The sequence below is a fragment of the Sus scrofa genome, chromosome 1 (assembly GCF_054392235.1).
Source record: "Sus scrofa isolate SSC_HxYL_T2T_F1_AM1 chromosome 1, Sscrofa_HxYL_maternal_Yorkshire_Landrace_v2.0, whole genome shotgun sequence".
In the NCBI taxonomy this organism is placed as follows: Eukaryota; Metazoa; Chordata; class Mammalia; order Artiodactyla; family Suidae; genus Sus; species Sus scrofa.
The window spans coordinates 74,933,978-74,958,439 of NC_139383.1; the positions used below are offsets into that span (position 1 = coordinate 74,933,978).

Sequence of the window (24,462 nt, forward strand, 5' to 3'; positions counted from 1 at the left end):
GCCCATCGAAAGTCAAACAGCACTTGAGCCGCAGGCGACAGCAGCATAAATATTTCCTCTGTACACTTGGGGCCGCTCAGCTAAGTTTGGGGGAACCCCACCCTACCGTAAAACTATTCTTAGTAGCTTGGGTTGTGTCTTTCCTTAAGAGACATAAAAATCAATCAGCTTTTGGGTTCAAAGTCCTCAGCAGCACGATGGACTCTGAGGTCGAGTGAATAAAACGATTTTAACTTTGCCCTTTGGGATAAACTGCATTGGTGGAGAGTCATGCTTTTGTACAATTGTCCTTGTTATTGTTTTAATTGCCTTTAAAGATAAAATCTCACCGTCTTCTAATCCCAAACCCATCCGGGAGAAGGAATTTCATTTGAGATTGCCTCTCAGTTCTGATTCTGTCTCCCAAAAGGCTGAAAATGGCCAAGGAACACCAGCCATCACAAGGTTCTCAATAGACAGCTTCCCCCAAACCAGGTAAAAATTCAGCTAAAATTAACTCAAGTTAACAACAATTAGTCAGTCTCATTGGGGCTGTGGGCCAGAGGCTGCAGTTGGGGGCACCAGGACACCTAGGACTTGGGCCCTGCCCACGGTGAGCTTATGCTCGAGGTAGGATCTATATCCGCTCCACCTCCTTGAATGAAGAGCTAGTTGTTGCCAGCTCTCCCTGCTTTGGCTTCTTGCTTAGAAGAGGAAGGACTTGGACGGGTTAATCTCTCTGACACTTGAGGGATTTGATTTCGCAAGTGTTTGAGTAGTGAGGGCAAATCTTCAGTCCCGCACATGTGACTTGTATCAGCCAAACCACCCACACCACAGCTGGAGAGCAGAGGTCAAAAGTGGAGGAAGGTAGGATTCACAGCGTGATCTGCCGGACACACCACCCTGTCCCCACAGCCACTCCCCTGGGACATGGGGAAGTGGGAGCTGGCTACGGGATAGGGGTGGGGGGCTGCCTGCCGTGACCTGGGTGCCTCTCAGCTCAGCCGTGGTGGGCATGGCTGGGGAGTATGTTTGAAGGGGTGAGGGGAAGATAAGAGTGTTTAGAAGGGGGACCACCCTCCCTCTGCTTCTGTCTCCATCCAAGAGAAGCTTTGGTGCTGGGCTCCAAGGACCAGGCCACCTCTGGAGCTGGAGGAAGAAGGAGGGGTCCTTCTTGAATTTTCCTCATTCGAATGTTGAAAGGGAAGGCTGCCAGCAGTATTTGATACCCAAAGAAAATGAGGGTGTGTATGTCTATAGTTCTGCCTAGTGTCCATCACAGAACAATGGCTCAGAACTTAGTTCTTAAAAAAAGGAAAAAAAAAAAAAAGAACTTAGTTCTTGTCTTCCTTCTCAGAGAACTTACCAGAAACACTGCAAACAGCCTGATTCCCACTCAGGGAAGAAAAATCTCAATGCTCTTGTGTTGGTGTAGGCCAGTTTCTGTGATTCTGGGCTCATCCATCCCACCAGCACCTGGGATGGCACCAGGCACCGGGGTGGCAGGGAAGCTGCTCCCATCTCGGGCCTCTCAGCCACCAGCCTTACAGGCTGCCCCAAAGGCTAGGGGGTCATCTTGGCACCCGTGCAACTCCTGAACCAAACTGAGAGCCCTGATCCAGAAGAAATCACAGAAAACTCAACAATGGCTCATTCAGCTTTCATGTGGGTTTTTTCTGTTGTTGTTTGTTTGTTTTGTTTTGTTTTGTTTTTTTAGGGCTGCACCTGCAGCCTGTGGAGGTTCCCAGGTGAAGGGGTTGAATCAGAGCTGTAACTGCCAGCCTACACCCCAGCCACGGCAATGCGGAATCCTAGCGTCTGCGACCCACAACTCACAGCAACGCTGGATCCCCACCCCACTGCGCAAGGCCGGGGATTGAATCCACATCCTCATGGATACTAGTCAGGTTGGTTTCTGCTGCTCCGCAACGGGAACACCCACTTCTCCTTGTGTGCTGTTTTCACTTATCAAAGTGGGAATGTGTTACTTTTCTAAAGATCACTATAGTTTCTAAAGAGTCAAGGTGGAGAGCCTGGCTTTGACTCCTCTTTTGAGACTGGAGGGAAAAAGGGATAAGGTGGGAGAAGGGGGCTGGGGAATTCAGGGGAGATAATAACTACACAGTTTGAAAGGAATCTGACAAATGAATAATATCATTGCAAAAGTGTGTCTTCATAACTCCCTAATAAGAGCAAAGAAATATTATGCATCTGTTAAAAAAAATCAGTACTACAACTATATGCTCATATCAAGTGCACTCTCAGAAATGTAACTATCTATTACTCTTGTAATGTTATCTATTGGTGTAAGAAAAATAAAAAGCCAAATAGAAATAGTATATGTAGCGTAAACTGTGGCTGAGGAGAGGCAGTAAAAGGTAGGATGCAAACACTGAAATAGTTCTTGTTGTGTCTTGGACCCTTTGGCCTCAACACAGGACTCAGAGTTGCCACCATGGATAAGCTAGCACTGTTCTCGGCCCCTCTACATCCCACTCCAGCAGGAGAAGGAAGGGGCTCTTCCTCCCACCAAGAGGCATCCACTGGGTAACTCCCCAAGCAGAAGGGTGTTTTCATCCCAGGACTTGTCCCTGGGAGACAATGCCCATTGTATCTGGCAATTGAATTTTTGGGTCAAAATTATCTCCATTTGTTGCATCATATTTTAAAATATTTTGAAAGGTGATGCATTCACATGTTTCAAAAGCTAGAAAGCATATTGGTTCACAGAGGGACTGTTTTCTTTGCATCCCTTTCTGGTTTTCTGCTTAGTTCCTCCCACCCCAAAGTTTCCTGTATATCCTTCCAGAATTTCTTTTTTTTTTTTTTTTAATTTTATTTATTTATTTATTTATTTATTTATTTTTTGTCTTTTGTCTTTTGTCTTTTCTTGTTGTTGTTGTTATTTCTTGGGCCGCTCCCGCGGCATATGGAGGTTCCCAGGCTAGAGGTCGAATCAGAGCTGTAGCCACCGGCCTACGCCAGAGCCACAGCAACGCGGGATCTGAGCCGCGTCTGCAACCTACACCACAGCTCACAGCAACGCCAGATCATTAACCCACTGAGCAAGGGCAGGGATCGAACCCGCAACCTCATGGTTCCTAGTCGGATTTGTTAACCACTGCGCCACGACGGGAACTCCCCTTCCAGAATTTCTTAGGCATCTACAAGCAATAAGAGACACAAATTCTTACTCCCCCCCTTTTTTTAACAGAAAAAGTACATTACACACACTGTTGAGTATCTTGCTCCCCTAATGATTGTCTCATGCATGGAAGAATTATCATACATAGAAAGCCTCCTCATTTTTATTAATTTATTTACTGTCTTTTTTTTCTCTTTTTAGAGCCGTACCTGTGGCATATGGAGGTTCCCAGGCTAGGAGTCAAATCAGAGCCACAGCTGCCAGCTTACTCCAGAACCACAGCAACATGGGATCCAAGCCACCTCTGCAACCTACACCACAGCTCGCAGCAACACAAGATCCTTAACCCACTGAGCGAGGCCAGGGATTGAACCCATAACCTCATCATTCCTAGTCAGATTCATTTCTGCTGCGCCACAACAGGAACTCCAAGAAAGCCTCCTCATTTTTAGAGTTGCATAGTATTCCACTGTCTCATTGGATCATGATCCATTTAGCCAGTAATCCCTACTGATAGACACTGGATGTTGTTTCTAAACCTTTGTTTTTATCAGCAACACTGCGGTGAATAACCTTATACACATTATTACATACGCATGTCAGAATCTTTGTAGTATTCATGCCCAAACGTGGCATTATTGGGGCAAAAGATACATACGCATTTGCAATTTTGGTAGATGGACCAAATTGCCCTCCAATGATGTATGAGAATCCCTGGTTTCCCACAGCCTCATTTTTTTTTTTAAGTTTTAACAATTAACTTGCAAATCTTTTCCTGTCTCCTTCCCAGCTTCTTAAGTCTATACCTAAGGTCAGAGGGCCTGGTGAGAGTGAGGGATGGCAGAGGCTTGGGTGGCTGGGTGACTGCCAGGGAGGGAGAAGAGCTCTGGGCACTCAAGTTGAACACCCATCATGGTGCCCTCTCACGGAAGAGTCATGCTGCCAGCCTGCCCATCCAGTCTGGCCACAGGCTCCACCCCTCACGCCACCAGCTCAGACCGCCCTGCTCAGGGCCAGCAGCCTGACCTCACAGCTGTGCTCCCTCACCTCCCAGAATTCCAGAGGGGAGCTGTCACTGAAGGAAACAAGTCTGGTCTCTTTGGCACCAAACCACACACCTAGACCTATTCATAGCAAGATTGCACAACCTGCTGGAGAACTGCCCAACTGGGCGTGGGCAGAGCGGTGCTGCTCCTTAGCCGGGCCCTGACCCCCTGGTGCCCGGGCAAGGCTTCCAGCTCTCAGAGCAGGGCTGTCCCCAGGAGGGGAGTCGTGGGGCTTGGGGGCCTTGAGGGTCTGACTGACTCCTCCTTCCAAGTGGGGGGAACTTACTCCTCCAAAGGGAAGGCTCTGACACTCCTGCGGGCTGGCACAGAGACCAGGGGTGAGAGAGGGGGGCCTCTGCTTAGGGGACATAGACACCAGGAGACAGGTTTTACAGAAGGGGAAACGGAGTCACTTTACCACTAAGCCCTTTTTGTCTCTGTGGGGAGTCAGTGCCATGGGACAAAGGTGGGAACTCAGCTTTGGCATGGGACAGACAGACTTGACTTGGAAGCCTGCCCTTCACTAGCTGAATAGTGATAGGCGATGAACTTTTCCGGGCCTCTGTTTTCTCCTTTGTGAAATGGGCACAAGGCTGGTGCTGAGGTGGTGGTGGTGAAGGTGACCTGGGAGGTGCCTGGACGTGCTGCACATGCTTCCAGGTCAGCAGCAAGCCCTTGGTCAGAAGTCTCCACACACAGCCCACAGCCCAGCCCACACCCCATAGGGTGATGGTGTTTTGTTTTGTTGTTGTTTTTTTGTTTTTTGTTTTTTTCAGTTTGTTTTTTTAGGACTACACTCACAGCATATGGAGGTTCCCAGGCTAGGGGTCAAATTAAACTACAGCTGCCAGCCTACGCCACAGCCACAGCAACACCAGATCCAAGCCGCATCTGTGAGACCTACACCACAGCTCACAGCAATGCCGGATCCTCAACCCGCTGAGCAAGGCCAGGGATCAAACCCGCAACCTTATGGTTCCTAGTCAGATTTGTTTCTGCTGCGCCACAATGGGAACTCCCAGATGTTTTTTTTTTTTTTAAATCGTATAAAACCATAACACAAAATTTGACATATTCATAAACTCCATCAGTATAATTAGATAGCATAGAAACTGGGCATGAAAGGTAACTGACGTGGACTGTTTTTCTGCTCTCATCTGCTTTGACGTTCTTCAGGACCTGTCCACAGCAGCCACACTCATGGTCCAGCATCTCCTCTGCGTGGGGTACCATGGAAACCTCATCATCATCACGGAGAACTCTAACATCAGGGCGGGGCAGGTTTGGAAGACACTAGACGCCGTGTGGCTTTGAGTGAGTCATTGTCCTCCTTCCGGCATCATCTTCCCCATCGGCAGAATCCGTTGTGGGAACCCTCCATACTTTATAAGGCGTCAGGATGAGCCTGGAAATAAATGGAGCACATGTTTTACAAACCACAAAGCAGGTATCAGAGCCACAGATGCTGCTTTGAGGCAGGAAGGTGGCAAAGGGGAAACAGAGGCAGAGTCTAAGGTGGGCTTAAAGGTTCATGGTCTTTGGTTGCAACCTACCCCTCTGACCCAGGCCTGCACAGTCACATGCCTAAGGCAGTGAGACTGTGGGGAAGGAGCTGGAGTGGAGAGTGCATCCTGGGAGCTGGAGAAAGGAGAAAGGATGGAAGATGAAATGGGAACTGGAGATGAAGGAGGTGGTGGAGGGTGGGGAGAGAGTGGCCTGCTTTGTGGCGTCAATAGCAGAGGAGGTGACATCTACATGGATGTCAGCCTATAACCCATCTGGTGTCACTTAAGTCTCCATTTTCTGTCCTAAAGAAATGAAATGGGGCCCCTCTCCCACCTCCGGCACAGGTCCGGCCCTTGGGGAAGAGGCAGGCAGGGAAAACCCACTGCTTGGGGCCCGGGGGGAGGGAAGGTGCAGGGGGAGGGGCCTGAGAGTTACTCAGGCTCCAGGGACTTCGCAAATGGCCAAAAAGTTTTTTAAAGAAGTGAAATGATACTGGGACCCATAGTGGCCCAGTTGGAAGCTCTCTCAGACACAGACAGGAGGCCAGGGGAATCTGATGCTTTGTGAAGGGAATGTAGCAGGCTGGACCACACTCCTGGAATAAAGGGAAACTGTCCCTTGGTGCCTGCCTGCATGTGTGTGGAGGGGGAAGGAGGCCCTCTGAGGTTGCTGCCTCTTGGAGGGGCCAGGATGGCATTTCCTCAGCAGACTCCTTCCTGCCCATAGCATTGTTGTGGCTCTGTTGGGTGTGTTTGGAGAAGAATTAAAGACAACCTCACCAGGTCATTTGAGGCTTTTAATTGCTTTGTTTGGACCTCTTTGAGTGTAAAATTCAGCCCCCCACCCTCTGGCTATGGCCAGGGCTAACTCCACCTTTGGCGGCAGAGCTGCCTCTTAGGCTGGAGAAGAGAAAGGAAGGGGATGAACAGGCATCTGGCTTTGCCTGTGTCCGTTCTTTGCCTTAGGTAAGGTACTTAACCCCGTGCCTTTCTTTTCTCATCTGCAAAATAGACATGATAATAATAACCCTACCTTGTCATGCCATTGTGGGGCTTAAAGGAGGTGGTGCATGGACAGCACTTAGAATAGATCTGGCAAAAAGTGCTTGCTCCACCTAGCTGTATTTATTAGTACATGAGAATTGCTCAATAAATCAGAGGGCATAGATTTTGTAATTAGGTGCTAATATGTAGCCACTATACCCTATTCAAAAAAACAGAGCAGATTTTTTTTTTTTTCTCTTTAGGGCCACACCTGCGGTTAGGGGTCTAATTGGGGTCCCAAGTTGGGAGTCAAATTGGAACTATAGCTGCTGGCCTACAACACAGCTCACAGCAAAGCAAGATCCTTAACCAGGGATCAAACCCAAAACCTCATGGATCCTAGTCGGGTTCGTTACGGCTGAGCCACGACGGGAACTCACAAAAGCAGACTCTTTAAAGCGTGCTCCTTGGGTCACGTATATCAGGAAGGCATAAGGCAGCTCAGATTCCAGAGATCCATTCCAGAAGTGCCTAATCAGAATCCAATGGGCCTAAAATTCTGGCCTTTTGAGCATTTCCCATGATTCTAAAGTACACTAAAGTTTGAAAATCCCTAGGAGTAAATGGTAAAGATGCTCATCCTTCTAGGGCATCCTCTGTAGTCGACGGAATAATGCCCCCCACCCCAAAAGTTGTGCATGTCTCAATCCCTGAGCCTGTTACGTGGCAGGGGGAAGTTCAGGTTGCTAATTAATGAACTTCAAAACATTATCTGTCCAAGGTAGTCACAGGGGGCCTTCCATGGAGTAGTGGGAGAGAGAAGAGTTGGAACTAGAGAGATGGCAGTGTGAGGAAGATGCGACTGGCTTTGAAGAAGGAGGAAGGGCCACAGACCCCTAGATGCTGGAAAAGACAAGAAAACAGATTCTCGCCTTCAGCCTCCAGAAGAAACCCAGCCCTGCTTGAGTTTAGCCCATGAGCCCCAATCTGGACTTCTAACCTCTAGCATCATAAAGATAATACAATAGTGTTATTTTCAGCCACTAAGTCTGTGGTGATTTGTCACAGCAATCAGGCTGCGTTCACGACACTGGATCTGGAAGAGCTGGAAGTCCAGCCATGGGCTAAGGTGGGAGCCCTCAGCTGAGGGGAGCTGCAAGGGAGGCGGGACCAGCTGCCCAGTTCGCAGCCCATCCTCACAGTTTTGCTGATCCCCCTCTGCCATTTGGACCTTGTTCATTTCCACCTTGGTGCTCGGGACAGCGGTGGAGCAAGACGCTTGTACACTGGGGGCCTCCTCACAGTGTCTATAAATTGCAAACAATCCGGAGGCCCAAAGGATCCCTATCATGTTTCCCACCCCAGCTAAGGGGGCCCAAAGCACCTGCAAAGAGTGCAACTGTTTTTTCTCAGATCCCTGAGGAAACCTCCCTATGGAGTGGGGTCCGCCCCACCCCGCCCCCCACCCAGATTCTCTGGAGATGGGAAAGCAAAGGGCAGTTCTCACACCCATTCCATCCCGAGAGGGGGCCCTTGCCCGTCTTCCTTCTGTCCCTGGGCTCTTCCTGCGCTGGGCTGGCCTGGAAGCCTTTCTCCTACTTGTGCCGTCCCCCTCTCCCTGCCCTGCCATCCTCACCTCCCCTCTCACCAACCTACTGGGACCTACAGTGCAACAGGCCCTGTGCTGGTGGTCTCACCTGTACCATTTCTTCCTGATTTCATTATGAAGGTTTAAAAACATCTAGAAAATGTGGAAACATGATTACCCACATGTGTGTCCCTTAGATTCAGCAATTCTTAACATTTGGCATATTTGCTTTATGTGTTTCTATTTTAGGCATGTGTATATACACATAGATATGTATACACGTGTGTATACATATATGTTTTGGTTTTGTCAAATCTTTTGAAAGTTCAGCTGTCACAATGCCTCATCACTAAATAACTCAGCCTATGTCTTTCAAACCCCGTGGTGTTGCTGCAAAGTACAATTGTCAGCCCTATTTCACACCTGATGAATTCAAAGGTAAGAATTTTATTTTTATTTACTTATTTTTTTCTCTTTTGTCTTTTGAGGGCCACTCCCGTGGCATATGGAGGTTCCCAGGCTAGGGGTCTAATTGGAGCTGTAGCTACCAGCCTACACCACAGCCACAGCAACACCAGATCTTAGCCGAGTCTGCGACCTACACCACAGCTTACGGCAATGCCAGATCCTTAACCCGCTGAGTAAGGCCAGGGATCGAACCTGCAACCTCATGGTTCCTAGACAGGTTCGTTTCCACTGAGCCATGACGGGAACTCCCGAAGGTAAGAATTTTAGACCATAAGAAATGAAATTACTTGTCCAGAATCACACAAATGGTCAGTGCTGGAACTGAGAACTGAACTCAGGTTCACATCCTGGCTTTCTGAATTGTTCTAGAGCTCAGAATTATGGTCACCCCAGAAGGACATGCCTCTGACTTTGGATGTCTTTCTGTGAGAAAAAGCATTTCAGAGAGACAAATTTTCACCTTGACTGTATCCCCTTAAGGTCAAAGCTACCACATCCCAAGAGGCTGGGTAAGTTCCAAGATGCCAGCTTACAGGAAAAGCTGTTCAGGGTGCAGGCCCCAAAGGAACAGATCATGAGCCCTGCCAAGCCCACTTCCACCGAATGCAACACGCCCAACATGTACCTGAATGACCTCCCACCTTAGGTCATCACGAAGCCAGAGACGGGTGAACTGTCCCCATTTGACTGGGGGAAACACTGAGGCATAAAAAGGCCAAGCTCACAAAAGAATTTAATTGCCAAATAATGAAGAAAGGCCTAAGAGAGGGCCTCCAAATATGGGCTGTCAACCACCTGAAACCACATAACCTGGGAAGCGTGTTAGAATGCAGACTCCCGGGTCTAGCCCAGGTCCAGGGAATCAGATCATCCAGAGGTGGGGCCCTGGACTCTGACCCCCCCTCTTCAGGCCGTCATCGCCAAGCCCACGTAGAGAACCAGTGTCCAGATTCTAGGCACGACCCGACTCTCCACCCCTACACTCCACAACACGACCCAACACCGTATCCCAGTACAGTCTTCTACTAGGCTCCCTGTGGAATCATGACTCACTCGACTTTCTCAATGATCCTTTTGTAGAAGAAAAACCTCGAGGTTGCTTATTTTCTAATTTTAAGATTTTTATCTGAATTTACCTTCAGTAACGTACTCCTTTTGGCACGCGGTTCCATGAGTTTGAACAGATGCTTAGAGTCCTGGAATTACCATCATGATCAAGACACAGCAGAGTTCCATCATCCTGCAAAAATGCCTGGGTGCTCCCCACCCCACTTCCGGAACACATACCTACCCCTGGTGACCACAGATCAGGTCCCATTCCTGGAGCTTGGTCTCTCCCAGAATGTCACAGAAATGGAATCGTACACTCGACAGCCTTTGGAGTCAGGCCTCTTTCACCTGACATGAAGTGAGTGGAAGGTAACTGTATTTCACTCCTTTTGCTGCTGAGTAATCTTCCCTGTATGAACATATCGCAGTTCTTATCCGTTCCCCAACTGAAGGACATTCGGGTTGTTTCTGAGTTTTGATGATAAACCCAATGATCTTCATTAACAGATGTTTTTTACATGGGAGAAGAAAAATCTGATTTAGTGCCAGTGTGAGGGGGAGGTGGTGAGTTGAAGACAGTGGCTCACCCACAGGTCCAGCCAAAAGGCCACCTTTTTAACAGGCTGGGGTCAGCCAGGGAGGACTTAAAGTTTGTCTTTATAATAAACCTCTGGTCCTCCAAAGCCCTCAAAATAGCAAGGTCTGACAGAGTGCCTCAGAATCTGTTTCTCACAAGTGAAATGAAAGATCCTTGGCACATCAGACCCCCCAAACTCACTCTGAAACCATTGCAGCCAGCGTCTCTTCTCTTAGAATGTGTTGTGTTCCTCGAGGTGGGGCCGGGGTGGGGGAGGGTCTCTCCGAGTGTCATCATCTTTCTTCCCTACAGTTTACGATGCTTCTGCCCAACTGGATCTATTTGATCTTCCAACAAGCCCAAGAGGGAAGAAAGGCAGATATTTGTACTTGTGTTATTTTGAAGATAAGGTTGTGGGAGCTCAAGGAGCCTGGCACCTGTCCAAAGTCAACAAGGGCCCTACTGGCTGGGGAGAAAACCTGGCTCCTCCAATCCTCAAGCCAGTGTTTTCTGGTTTTGTCTTGTTGGGTATTTTTTGTTTTTTGTTTTTGTCTTTTTAGGGCTGTAGGTGCCGCACATGGAGGTTCCCAGGCTAGGGGTTGAATCAGAGCGGCAGCTGCCAGCCTACACCACAGCCACAGCAACCTGACATTGAGCCATGTCTGTGACTTACACCATAGCTCACAGCAATGCAGGATCCTTAACCCACTGAGCGAGACCAGGGATAGAACCTGCACCCTTTTGGATACTAGTCGGGTTTGTTACCACTGAGCCATGATAGGAACTCCTGTTTTTTTGTTTTAAAATTTTAAAACCTCTGCAGTTGGACAATGTAAGAGCAGTGATTATCTCTTTAACCAGCACAGTGGAGAATCGACTCTTGCTCAAAGTAAGTGATAGGGTGGGCAGAGTGAGTTTAAGTCACGTTTCCTTGGTGGCCTCCATGACCTCATCCATGAAATGGGTAAAACAATTTCCCATCTCCCATTTCCTACCTCCTCCTGTGGTTGCAAAGATGACAGGTCTCAGAAGGGGTAATAAGTGGGAAGATGTACACCCCACAATGGCAGCAATTAATATTAATTTGATTTATTAGGAGAAAGCATAGAACGTGCCGACCATTAACCCTGTGCAGTGGGTGCCCTCTGCTCTCAGCCTTGCACGGGATTTCTGAATCCTAATTATCTTCTGGCAGTGATGGAGGAAACCAAGGGGTTAAGGAGGAGGCCTAGAGGCTGGCACAGCTGGGGACCATTAGCTCCTAAGGGGGGGGGGTGGAGGCCAGGAAGGACCTCTGGGCAGCCGTGAGGAGGGGCGCTGAGAGTGTCTCCGAGGAAACTTAGGCTGAAATTTTTGTTTTTCTTAATTCTGAACTCAGTTTTATACTCCAGAGGGGAGTTGTTCGTGTCTGAACTTGGTTTTTGAGCCCTGGCGCTGGTGGTTTTCGCAGTAAATGGCTTGCAGCTCCTTGTGGGGCAATATTGCTATTGATGTTGGGCCAACGTGGTTAGGAAACGGGATCTTCCAAATGAGGACTCTGTGGTTTGGCGACACTGAGCTGCAGTCTCCCCGGAGCATGGTTGGGGGTTGAGACAGTTACCCGCAGGGTGGGGCTTGAGGGTAAAGTGGCATTTCTCCTCTGCCACTCCCCCCCACACACACCTTGGCATTATTATTATTATTATTGCCCAGTGAGGCCTGTGCTCTGGCCTCAACTCCACCAAGAGAAGGGGCTGTGTTTGGAACAATTGTGCCCAGAGGAGGCTCCTGAGAAGCAGGAGACCAGGGTGCCAGCGGGTCTCCGGAAAATGAAATGTGTCCTCTGACTGCCTGACTGTCTTTGCTGGCACAGGGCCCCGTTATAAGGTCGTTAGTGCTGCCTGGGTTGGAGGAGCAGAGAGACAAGGCCCAGGCACCCACCATCTGCTTCAGGAAGCTTTCCATGACTGCCAGGCAGTCACAGGTGCCCCTGCCCTGTCCTCCCTCAGCCCCTGTCCTCCCCTCCCTGCAGCACTGGTCACACGGTAGTGGAATTGTCACACCATATCATAATGATTCATGTGGCTGGCTGTGCCCCCACTGCCTTGGTCACGAGCAGCTGCTCCAATCCCTCTGGAGTGACGGATGGCCTTTGAAGAGAAGGAGGAAACTTGAAGATACCTCCAAGAATGAGCTGAAGAGGCTTTCGCCCAGGGAATCGCCCGCTCAGCATCTTCGTCCTGATGGAAAAGCTCTCACAAAGGAGTGGCAGGTAAGAGCCCTCACTCCTACTCTTTGAGTGTGATTTCCTTTGAGTTTCTCCTTCCTTTTTATTCCAACCCTTCCACAGAAGCAGTGGGTACTGGCTTAGTGTTAGGCACATGTGACATTTGTCTTCCACGGCTGCCATTGGCACAAGAGGCCCCGGCCCGGTTCTGCTGTCCCTCTGGGTCCTCCAAACGTGAAGAAGGCACCACATAAGCTTGTACTTGATCGCGGCTACACACCCTGCCCCTTGAATGCTAACAGTGCTCATGACAGGACAAAGCAAATTCAGTCTTGCCTGTTGCAGGGGGGAGGTTGAAAGGGAACAAAAGCATTGAAGTCAGGTACCTCTATGCGTTGGGTAGTGGGGGACAGGCTGACACTCTTTAGCCCACCCCATCCCTGCCCCTTCCCAATGGTCCAATCAGGAGGATGGACAGCCAGTGAGGGAGCATGTGAGCAGGGCTAGGATGGGGTGAATGACTGAGGAGTTCTGCCCATGGCAAAGCCCTGCACCTGCCCTACTTCCCACGGCCTGCCCCTCTGCTTCACGTTGACTGCTGTGGTCAGCTGTCCCCTGCCTGTCTCCTGGCAGCCTGGTCTCTCTCCTTCCAGGCAGGGAAGGCCAGACGCTGGGGAACCAGGCAAACTGAGCCAATAACACATTGGGTTGACTCGTGGGAGCTTTTATTTCCACGCATCCACTTGTTGATGTTTTCTGTCAACCTCATTGCCCAGGAGGATTGATTATGCGCGAAACGTGATGTGTGCGCTATGATCTGCCTAGAGAGTTACCCCAGCCTTGGCCAGAGCTCGGCATCCTCAGCCACGCGGGGCTGGGAGACGCCAGCGGCCCCAGGACATCTTGGTGTCCTACAGGCCGGCAGTCAGCGCAGGCAAGGGGCAGGGGCCGAGATGCCAAGTAGGGATGGAGGGAACAGAAGAGCTCATTTCCCAGGGCTCGAATCTCCCCCTCCCTAAAGTCGGCTTCTCCCGGGGCTTCTGTACCCCTGAGCCTGGGGGGTCCCCCGCCTCCTCGGACCCCTGTCCTCCCCCCACAGCCCAGGCCCAGGAGGTCACGGCTCAGGCCAGAGAGGAATCCTGGGTCCTCGCTATTTTGAGAGAGAAAATTGAAGCAGTGGTTTGTTTCCTCAGCATTTAATTAGGCTCCAGCGCGGCGCGGGGCTGCCTCCTTCCCCGCCCACGAGTGAGAGCCTGACCCGTGGGTTGGGAGCTGACGCCATGTCACGGGGGGGGGGGCGGGTGTTGAGGCGCGGAGGATTTTTACAAACAGGGGCCTGCGGAAAACAAAACTGCTTGGCCCCCGGCCAGGGAGACGAAGTCGGTTGGGAGAGGGAGGGAGCAGGAAAGTTATATCATCCTTCCTTCTTTGAACTGCGTCGTAAATCTGCCAGACAGGAAGCGGGGATCGGGCGGGGAGGGGAGGAGAGGGACAGCCGGGCTGCGGTGGGAGCCTGGCTCTGGAGGGGCCCTGCCCTGAGGGGGGACGCGCAGGGGCCGGGGGCGAGGGGTGGGCAGGGGGCATCTTGGGTGCCTTGAAAGCTTCCCCGGTCAGGTCGGGAATGGGATGACTTGCATGCGCCTGAGGGTGGTTTCTGGGCTCGCTTCAGTTCCTTCAATTAAAACTTCTTTTCATGGATAGAGTTTTGAGAGCTGGAAGGGATTTTAGAAACCCTTGAATGAAGATGTTGAGGGCAACAAAGGAAAAATAAATGACCCAAAGCCACCCAGCTAATGAGACTGGGAAGTGGGAACAGGGGCTGTCCATTAGATGCCCTTCTTGTTCCTTGGGGTTCATGGGGACCCACGCCTTTCAATCCAGAGTGAAGGTGAGGCATAAAATGCACATGCGTTGGGGTGAAATGACATATGAATTCAATTCACATTAAGAGCTAAATAATTGATGTTTAATACTTTACTGAAGACAGATTTTGATGAGCAGAGGCCCTTGAGATCCACAGAGGAGCACTTCTGACCACCAGGGTAGGGAGGCAGCATCTCTTCTAAGGCCATCCCAGCCTTCATGGTTCTGGAGGGGATGGGTGGGAGGAAGCTGAGACCTGTGGGGTCTCTGAAATAGAACCAGTTTCCTCCCACAGAGGAGTGATAACAGGAAACCTAACTAATGAGCACCCCTAGTCAGACATTTTGCAACATTTCTCCAAAAAGATACCAGTCTTAGGAGCACATTTACTTTTGGATTAAACTTCTGCTCCCCCATGAAACATGGAAACTCCTGTGTTTTCCAACTCTTCCTTCGCCTCCCACCACACTCCTGAGGCAGCCTCTTAAATGAGAAACCCAACAGGTGAGAATGGTATAAGTCCTTCCTACACACCAGAGGACCCTAAATTAAGTTCAGTAATAGCCTTAGCCAACATTTATTTCACCTTTTTTTTTTTTTTGAAGCACTTCACTAGCATTACCTCATGCCATCTTGATAACTATTGTTATTGTCCCGTTTCACAATGAGGATATGGAAGCTCAGAGAGGTTAAATAATTTGCTCATGGTCAACCCAGGTAGCAGTTAGGGCCAAGACTTGTTCTACAGCCTATGCTTCAGCTACTCCAGACTGCTTCCCGTGGTGGAAACAAAATTTTTTGTGGCATAGAGGGAGCGAAATAGAATGTCATCCAACAGCAAGATGAGGTCCACACTGTTTATTACCTAGGCTAGAGGATACTGAAGAGTGAGGCCCTGGAGAGCAGCTAGCTGAGAGCTGGAGTTAGGATGGGATTGCCATGGTCTGTGCTCTGTGCCTGGGACTTGGGGTACATTTCTGCTTTTCTGGGCGAATCGCCTAAATATCCCCTTCACTTCTCTTTGGTAGCATCTTGGGCCATCGATACCACATCACCTCCATTCCATTCTTGTCTCATATCTGTCACCCAACTCATTTCCGTGACCTAAACCTGCAAGTATTTGGTCTCTGCTGAATGCAGGTAAAGCTGATTCCTGCTACCCAGCAGCAGTTGACTTAAGCTCTTAGTTGTTCCTTCTTCTCCTGTTATCTCTTTTCTGCTACTTCCTTTAGATATTTCATCACCTCCCCCAGGAAGCACACAGTGGAAGGAAAGCATGCTCATTTTTAGTCTTTTGCTGTCAACTAATTTTGTTAGTAGTTCCCACTAGAAAAAGACAAGTGGGGAAGTAGTGTGAGGCTTGTAGATTACCTTTTTGCCTGTGCAGTTCCAGTGATCTGATAGCTTAGATAATGTCTGAACTTTTTTCTTAGCTGGGCCCTGGCTGTGTTTATTGAATTATCTGTCATCTTTCACTCATGACCCATGCTTGGTCATATTCTGTGACTGAGGAATATGGACAGCACTAGATTTTTCACTGTCTCTCCTTTAATGAGTTAATATGTGTAAAGTCCTAGGACATTTTCTGACCCAGCATAAATACCCAACAATTGTTGGTTATTATTATTGTTGACATTATAACATTGTTTGAAAAATTACAATATCCAAGGCACCAATTATTTTTGTTTTCCTGAGATTTGTTTGTTATAGCATCCAGGATTGTGTTTTAAAGCAAAATTTCCTCAAGGGCAGGAAACACAGATGATATAATAGAGCAGTACTAGCTATAATCTCCTTAGGGGAAGACTTCTGCTTCTAGACATGATGGACTAGCTTGTAGCAGATCAGTCCTCCATATGAGAACAACTAGAAAACCTAGATTTTTAAAAAACTGAGGAGTATCTATTTGGAAGCATTGGAGAGTTACTAAGACAGAGTCTAAAGTGGTAGGGGAAAAGGAAAAACAGAGAGGTGAGTGGCCTAACCTAGAGCTGCTTTCTCCACAAAGCTTTTGTGATTCTGAATAAGTACAGAGATGCTGAGCAGCTGAGCAGGATTGTTGATTCCAAAGGCCTTAGGAAACAAAATTGGGATTTAGGTCCTTCCAAAGGAGGAGTTCTAGTAAAAATCCTAGTCTTTCAGCTGGAAACCTTGAAGGTCTATACCCTGGTATTAAAGCTAGCCTGAAAATGCACTAGTATTCACAGAGACTGAAACTCAGATCTAAATTAATTCAATCTCAGATTAGATTAAGGAGATATTCTCCTAGCTAATTGCCTTCCAGAAACAAAGTAAATCCTTTCTGGAGGAAGCTAACATCATCTAGAATCTCAATTCATCACTACAATTTTTTTATGCACAGTATATGAATTTTTTTTTAAAATACTGGGAATACCAGAAGATAGGACCAAATGACTGAAAACCAAGAGAAAAAAAATTGAAATAATTTAAACATGTATGTTGAGTCTTTTAAAAGGAATCAAATAAAAATTCTAGGCCTGATATTAAGAACTTAAACATGAGCCAGAAGAAAATGTGCAGACTTCACTACAAGTACAATAGTATTAAAAGTTTATGAAATAACAGAAAAGAGCCTAAGAGATGGATGGAACCCAGTGTAAACTTTGTGTAGTTAGAGTCCTTGAAGGAAAGGAGAGAGGTAACATAGCATCAAAAAGATTAGAAGAGATGGGAGTTCCCATTGTGGCTCAGTGGTAACGAACCCGACTAGTATCTGTAAGGATGCGGGTGCGATCCCTGGCCTCACCCAAAGGGTTAAGAATCCAGCCTTGCTGTGAGCTGTGGTGTAGGTTGCAGACATGGCTCAGATCCTGTGTTGCTGTGGCTATGGCGTAGGCCAGGGACTACAGCTCCAATTTGACACCTAGCCTGGGCACTTACATATGCTGCAGGTAGGGCACCCCCCCAAATAAAAGTCTAAACAACTGTGGGGAAAATGGTAACAAGATGTGAATGCAATAAACTTGACAATCATGAGGCTAATTTAAAAAATTGAGATGGGAAAATTAAAAAAAAAAGATTTGAAGATAAAATAATCTGAGGATTTAAAAACTGACAAACATAAAGCCACAAATTCAGAAAGTGCTACAAAGCCCAAGAAGGCAAATACAAAGAATGCTATAACTAGGCACATTATAGTGAAACAGCTGAAAACAACCGAAGGAAAAAAACTGTAAAAGCAGCCCATGCTAAAAAACAAAGCAAACAAAACAACGGCAATAAAAAACCTACAAAATTAGCTTAAAGGCAACAATAAGCCAATTTTCAACAAAAACAGTGGAAACCAAAAAATAATGAAATGACGTCTTTAAAAGGTTAAAATAAAATGACTATTAACCTAAAATTCTATACTCAGAGAACGTACCTTTCAAAAATGAGAGTGTAGCATTCCCAATGTGGCTCAGCAGAAACGAACCTGGTTGGTATATATAAGGATGCAGGTTCAATCCCTGGCCTCACTCAGTGGGGCATTGCTGTGAGCTGTGCTGTAGGTCTCAGACAAGGCTTGGATCTGGTGTGGCTATGGCTGTGGCCAGCAGCTGCAGCTCCAATTTTACCCTTAGCCTGGAACCCTAAAAGAGCAAGGGAAAAAAAGGTGAAATTTAAGACATTTCCAGCCGAACAAAAACTGAGATGGTTTCTGGCTAGCTGACACCAAAGGAAAAACTGAACAGTTTTTCAGGTAGAAGGAAAAGAATCCCAGATGGAATCAAGAAGATGCAGAAAGGAATGGAGAGCAATGTAAAGAGTAAACATATGGGAAAATCTAAATTAACCTTGACTGTATAAAATAACATCTTGAGAGAGTTAGAATATATTTAGAATTAAAATATGCAACAATACACAAAATATAAACAGAAAAAAGGAGTTAGAGTATCCCATGTTCTTAACATTATACAGGAATTGAAAAAAGTACTATTTAATAAATCAAGGGGAGTTCCCATCGTGGCAAAGCAGTGACGAAACCGACCAGTATCCATGAGGATGCGGGTTCAGTCCCTGGCCCTGCTCAGTGGGTTAAGGATCCAGTGTTGCCATGAGCTGTGGTGTAGGTCACAGACATGGCTTGGATCTCATGTTGCTATGGCTGTGGCCTAGGTTGGCAGCTGCAGCTCTGATTTGACCCCTAGCCCGGGAACTTCCATATACCATGAGTGTGGCCCTAAAAAAAAAAAAAAAAAAAAAAATCAGGGATGCATGTTGTAATCTTTAGTTCTAGCAGTCTTACATAAACCATAAACTCTTCCAGAGAATAAAGTGGGAATAATTACTACCTTGTTTTATGAAGCCAGCTTAACCTTAATACCAAATCCTAACAAAGATATTACAGTAAAGGAAAATAACAAACCACTCTCTCTTATGAACAATAGATGGGAGTTCCCATCATGGCTCAGCGGAAACGAATTTGACCAGCATTCATGAGGAGGCACGTTCAATCCCTGGCCTCCTTCAGTGGGTTAAGGATCCAGCATTGCTGTGAGCTGTGGTGTAGGTAATAGATGTGGCTTGGATCTGGTGTTGCTGTGGCTGTGACATAGGCCAGCAGCTGCAGCTCCAATTTGACCCCTGACCTGGGAATTTCCATATGCCACGGATGCAGCCCTTAGAAAAAAAAAAAAAAAAGATGAAAATATCCTATTCAAAAGATTGGCATAAAACATATTTTAAAATGTCACAACCAATTTGAGTTTGCTCCAAGAATATAAGGAAAAGGTTAAAACATAAGGTTTTAACATTCAAAACTCAATATGGGCAGATATCACTTTAACCAAGTAATTAAGGCTAACATTACCAATAATAAGAGATATCATGTACCCTCTTTGGGAAAAGCATGACATCTCTGTAGTGTTTCTCAAAAATGCAAAACCTCAAGATGAGAAACTGTCACAGATTAGAGCAGACAGAGGGGATGTGACAACTAAATGCAATGTGGAATCCTGGAGGTCCCACAGAGAGCGAACATTATTTGAAAAACTAGTAAAATCTGAATAAAGTATGTAATATCATTAGAATTATTGTACCAGTGTTAATTATTTAAGTTTCGATAATTGTCCTATGGTTATATAAAATGAGCATCAGGGGCAGCTAGGTGCAGGGTATGGAGAAGCTCTGTACTATATTTGCAACTCTTCTGTAAGTCTAAAATTATTTGAAAACAAAAGGCTACTTTAATCACTAAAATTTACCACATGAACAGAATAAAGGGGGAGATCTTATGATCATCTTAGTAGATAAAGAAAAAAACATTTAAATACAACTCAACACATGTTCATAATTTTTTAAAAAAATTCTTAGCAAACTAGAAATGTAAGGAACTCTCTTGATCCTGTAAAGAAAACCCATGGATAACCCTACAGCAAACATTATAATCTCCCTAATTTGGAAATAAGACAAAGATTTCTTTTATCACATCTATTTGACATTGGACTAAAGGTTTACAGCTAGTGCAATAAGGCAAGAAAAGAAATAAGAATAGGAAAAAGGAAGAAATAAAACTGCCATTATTCATCAGCATCATGGATAATATATAGAAATATATATGAATATTTGTGTATAGACAAATTATTTATATAAGATATAGCTATGGAGAGAAGATCCAAAAGAACCCAGACTATATAAATTAGTAAATGAATTTAGCAAGCTAGCTGGATGTAGGATCAATATAAAAAATCAGCTGTATTTCTAGCTGCCAAAAATAATCAGAAAATAACATTTTAAAATAATGTTATAGCATTGTAATAATAGCATAAAAGAGTATATCCCCAGAGGAATAAATCCAATGGAAGACATGCAGCACTTTTGTGTTAAAAAAAAAAAAAAGAAAGAAAAACCATTGAGGTAAGTTAAAGAAAACCCAAATAAATATTCAGGCATTAGAGGGCTCAATATTGTACAGATAATCTCTCAAATAATCTACAGATTCAGTCAGTGAGGCCCCAATTAAACTCCGAGAAATTCGTATAAAGTTTATGTGACAATGCAAAAGGCCTGAAATGCCAAATTGTCTCAAAGAAGAACAAAATTGGAGAACTTGCACCAAAGTTATTTGAACTTATTTTACAGCTACAATAATTAAGACTATCTGTGTGCTATGGTGCTAAACAGATGTTGGATTAAGATGAAAGTGGCAGTGCAGATCAGTGAGAGAAAGGCAATCTTTTCAAAATCATACTGGGTCATTTGGGTATCCACACCAAAAAAAGAAAATGAATTTTAATAACTACCTCATGCCACCTACTAAAACTAGCTCTAAGTGGACTGTAGGTTTAAAAGTGATAGTTAAAAATTAATAGCAGCCGGAAGAAACAGAACATCATCATTTGAGGTAGGTAGCTACTTTTTAAAAAGACACAAAAGCACTAAACTTAAAGCAAAACGTTGATAAGCCAGACTGCTCTAAAATTAAAACTTTCTAAAATCTAAAGACATCATTAAAGGAGTATGTGATTCCATTTATAAAAAGTTTAGAAAGAAGCAAAATGAACCTTTGAACCTTTATGGTCCAAATAGTGAACTCCCAAAGATATCCATGGCCTAGTCCCCTTAACCTGTGAGTATATTACCTTAGTTTGTAAAAGAGATTTTGCAGATGTGATTTAATAAAGGATTCTGAGATGGAAAGATTATCCTTGATTATCCAGATGAGCTCAACCTAATTATAAGGGTCCTAATAAGACGGAACAAGAGGATCAGAGTCAGAAGATGTTACGATGCTGGCTTTGAAGATACAGGTATGGGGCCACATGGAGGTAAAGAAGTGGAGGTGGTTGGGAGTTCCCATCGTGGCCCAGTGGAAACAAATCCAACTAGGAACCATGAGGTTGCAGGTTTGATTCCCTGACCTTGCTCAGTGGGTTAAGGATCCAGCGTTACCATGAGCTGTGGTGTAGGTTGCAGACGCGGCTCGGATCTTGCATTGCTGTGGCTGTGCTGTAGGCCGGCGGCTACAGCTCCGATTGGACCTGTAGCCTGGGAACCTCCATATGCCACGACCGCCCTCCACCCCCCAAAAAAAGAAATGCAGGTGGTCTGTAGAAACTGGTGGAAAAGGGATCAAAATAAATTCTCCCTTAGAAACCTCTAGAAGGAAACAGCCCTGCAGATAACTTGATTTTGGCCCAATGAGACTGATTTTGGATTTCTGTTCTCCAGAGCTACAAGAGAATAAATATGTGCTGTTGGAAGCCACTAAGTTTATGGTAATTTGTTACAACAACAATAGGAGACAAACACATGGTCAGAACACCAGTTCCCTCTTGGAAGGAGAGGAGGGGTGCGTTGCCAGGAAGAGGGCACAGGCCTCTTTTCTGGAGCTGATGAGGTTCTATTATTGATCTGGGTGGTGGTTACACAAGCATAGTTATTTGATGAAAATGTATGATTTGTGGACCTTTCTGAATATATAATTCCATAAAAATTTATATATTGAAAAAAACCCACCAAAATCCTTACGGGGAGAGTATTTTACATTCTCCCACTACAGCCAGCACAGATTTGGCCAAGAAGAGGCCTGTAGCACCTGTAGCCATGAAGGTGACTCCTAAAACTTTTTTTTTTTTTTTTTTTTTAAGAAAAACCTATTGGGGAGTTCCCTTCATGCTCAGCAGTTAATGAACTCGACTAGGATCCATGACAATGCGGATTTGATCCCTGGCCTCGCTCAGTGGGTTAAGGATCCAGCGTTGCTGTGAGCTGTGGTGTAGGTCGAAGACGTGACTCAGATCCTGCATTGCTGTGAGCTATGGTGTTGGCTGGCAGCTGTAGCTCCAATTCAACCCCTAGCCTGGGAACCTCCATATGCCTAGGGTACAGCTCTAAAAAAGCAAAAAAACAAACAAACAAAAACAACAACAACAACAAAAAAACAGTTTTAGTTAAATTCAAAGGTGTTAGATCAATAATTGGCTATTGAAGAGAAGCAGGATGGCTCTGGCCTTTAACGTTGACCTCCATGAGGACAGCCATGTCCCTGCACTGCGGGTGGACTGTGGGTCTGAGTCAGCGTAGCCATTGCTAGGTTATGAGGAGGAAGCAGCCCTGGTTCAGAAGCACAGGCTTCTCAGCTACCAGATGCAGGCTCTGAGCATCCAAGCATCAGCCTCACAACTACTCAGTTAATAATATTGCTAAAGACCATGTGGTTGTCTGTGGGAGCTGTCAAGGTCATAAAACCTAACATGATCTGGGAGCTGGTGACCTCATTGTCCCCAGCTTTTAGTTCCATATCTGCCCTCACCCACTGTGAGAGAGCAGGTGTTGGGCACGCCACTCCACCCATCTGAACTTTGTGCGTGGGGAAGCTACCACCACCCATACAGGGTTGTTTTGGGAGATGAATAAGAGGGGATATGAGGAGTTCCTGTCATGGCTCAGGGGTAACGAAACTGACTAGGATCCATGAGGACTCGGGTTCGATCCCTGGCCTTGCTCAGTGGGTTAAGGATCTGGCATTGCCCTGAGCTGTGGCGTAGGTCGCAGATGCAGCTCAGATCCCATGTTGCTGTGGCTGTGGTGTAGGCCGGTGGCTACAGCTCCAATTGGACCCCTAGCCTGGGAACCTCCAAAGGCCTTGGGTGCGGCCCTAAAAAGACAAAGGAAAAAAAAAAAAGGTTTTTTTTAAGTACCTGACCCAGAGCAGGTTTTACCACTACACCAGCCCATCCCCTGCCCTTCCCTTCCTGAAGCCCCACTCCCACTGCGCACCTACAGAAACAAGCTTAAGCTTTTCCTTGGGTCTCTGGGGCAGCTGGGGTGCTTGGCTTTGCCTGCTCTGGTTTGTCTGAGCCTTAGGTCAACCCTTGTCTTTCCCAATTTCAGGCTGTTCTTTCTGCCCAGGCAGGCCAGTCCATGAACGCCCAACCTCCCTCTCCTTCATAGTTTGACTCCTACTCATCCTCAGGCCTCCATGGACAAGCCATTCCCTCAGAGGGATCTCTCCTGACCAATGAAATTAATTTAGTTCACTCGGCTCTTCCCTCTCATGACATTCTATTTTTCTGCCAAGATGCCCTCATAATTTGTCTTTCCATATCTATGAGTGGACTTATTTATCGAGCGATTGTCTCCCTAGTAAACCATAAACTCTGTAAGGGCAGGGCCAGTGTTTCTTTTTCTCCCCCAGCCCTGTGGTTGTTTGCAGGGCAGGCGTTCCATCAACGTGCACGGAAAGAAAGACACAAGGAATGGACCAATGAGTGTGGCTGCTCGCAACAGAGCTTTTGACTCTTGGAAACCTGCCTGGCTTGAAAATAACTCCAAGCCCAAGCAAAACTTAGGAAGTGTAATTTGAAGCAGCAAATTGTGTCTTGAACCTGTCAGTGCCAGTTCTCTGTTTTGATTTGTTTTTTTACTTCTCGGATTCAGAGTGACCTCGCCAGTCTCGACTCTACGGGGACACGTATTTCCCCCCCCCCCCCCCCCCGTATTTCCCTTCTGCCCCGTAATGAGAGGCTGCCTGGGGGCTTGCTGGGCTGTGGTTTAAGAAGTCCGCAGGTGGCTTCCCCTTGCTGCGGCCGGAGGGGCCGTTCTGGAAGGCAGGACTGCACCCGCCTTCCCCTGCACGCTTGGCCGGAAGGTCAGATGGGGCACACGTGGTCTTCCGGTCCTGTTGGAACAGACTGACTGGTTTCTTGTGTTTTGGGCCAAATTCATTCTTACAGGAAGTAAAGCAACCCCCAAAGCATTTCTATAGTAAAGCTGGTAACAGTGCCCACCCGCTCGGCCCCCCATACTCCCCCTGGTCCGTTTTTGCCGCTTCTTGTGCACCCCAGGCCTGGATGGGTTTTCTCTTCCCAAGCCAGCTCTGTGGTTGTTTGGCAGATGGGCCCTGGGGGCTCTGGAGCTGTGGTGGCTGCAGGAAGAGAGAGCTCAGACTTACAGTCAGGCCCAGCCCCCTCTGTGAGCTCAGGCCTGTGCCCCTCCCTCACACAAGCACCTGTCAAATCCCCATCTGGGGCCTGCTTTGGAGAAGCCAGCCTCCCCTCCTACTCCCCCCCCCCCCCCCGCACTTTCTTTCAGGGGCAGGGCT

General features: G+C 46.9%; 2 long non-coding RNA genes across 8 annotated transcripts in view; both read left to right on the forward strand.

The window, feature by feature from the left end:
- Positions 1 to 2,893: 2,893 nt before the first annotated feature.
- LOC146406147 (uncharacterized) lies at positions 2,894 to 7,701 on the forward strand. The gene is made up of 2 exons (XR_014807005.1): positions 2,894 to 5,487; positions 7,444 to 7,701. It is a non-coding gene; the product is annotated as an uncharacterized LOC146406147 (long non-coding RNA).
- Positions 7,702 to 8,768: 1,067 nt separating this feature from the next.
- LOC106508915 (uncharacterized) overlaps positions 8,769 to 24,462 on the forward strand; it is a 70,752-nt gene continuing 55,058 nt past the window's right edge. For 4 of the 7 annotated variants that reach the window (XR_014806996.1, XR_001306053.3, XR_014806993.1 and 1 more), the window contains exon 1: positions 11,611 to 12,596. This is a non-coding gene — a long non-coding RNA (uncharacterized LOC106508915). Of the gene's footprint in view, positions 10,138 to 11,610; positions 12,597 to 24,462 lie in introns of those variants that run through there. The other 3 variants (XR_014806995.1, XR_014806992.1, XR_001306052.3) reach the window with 3 other exon arrangements.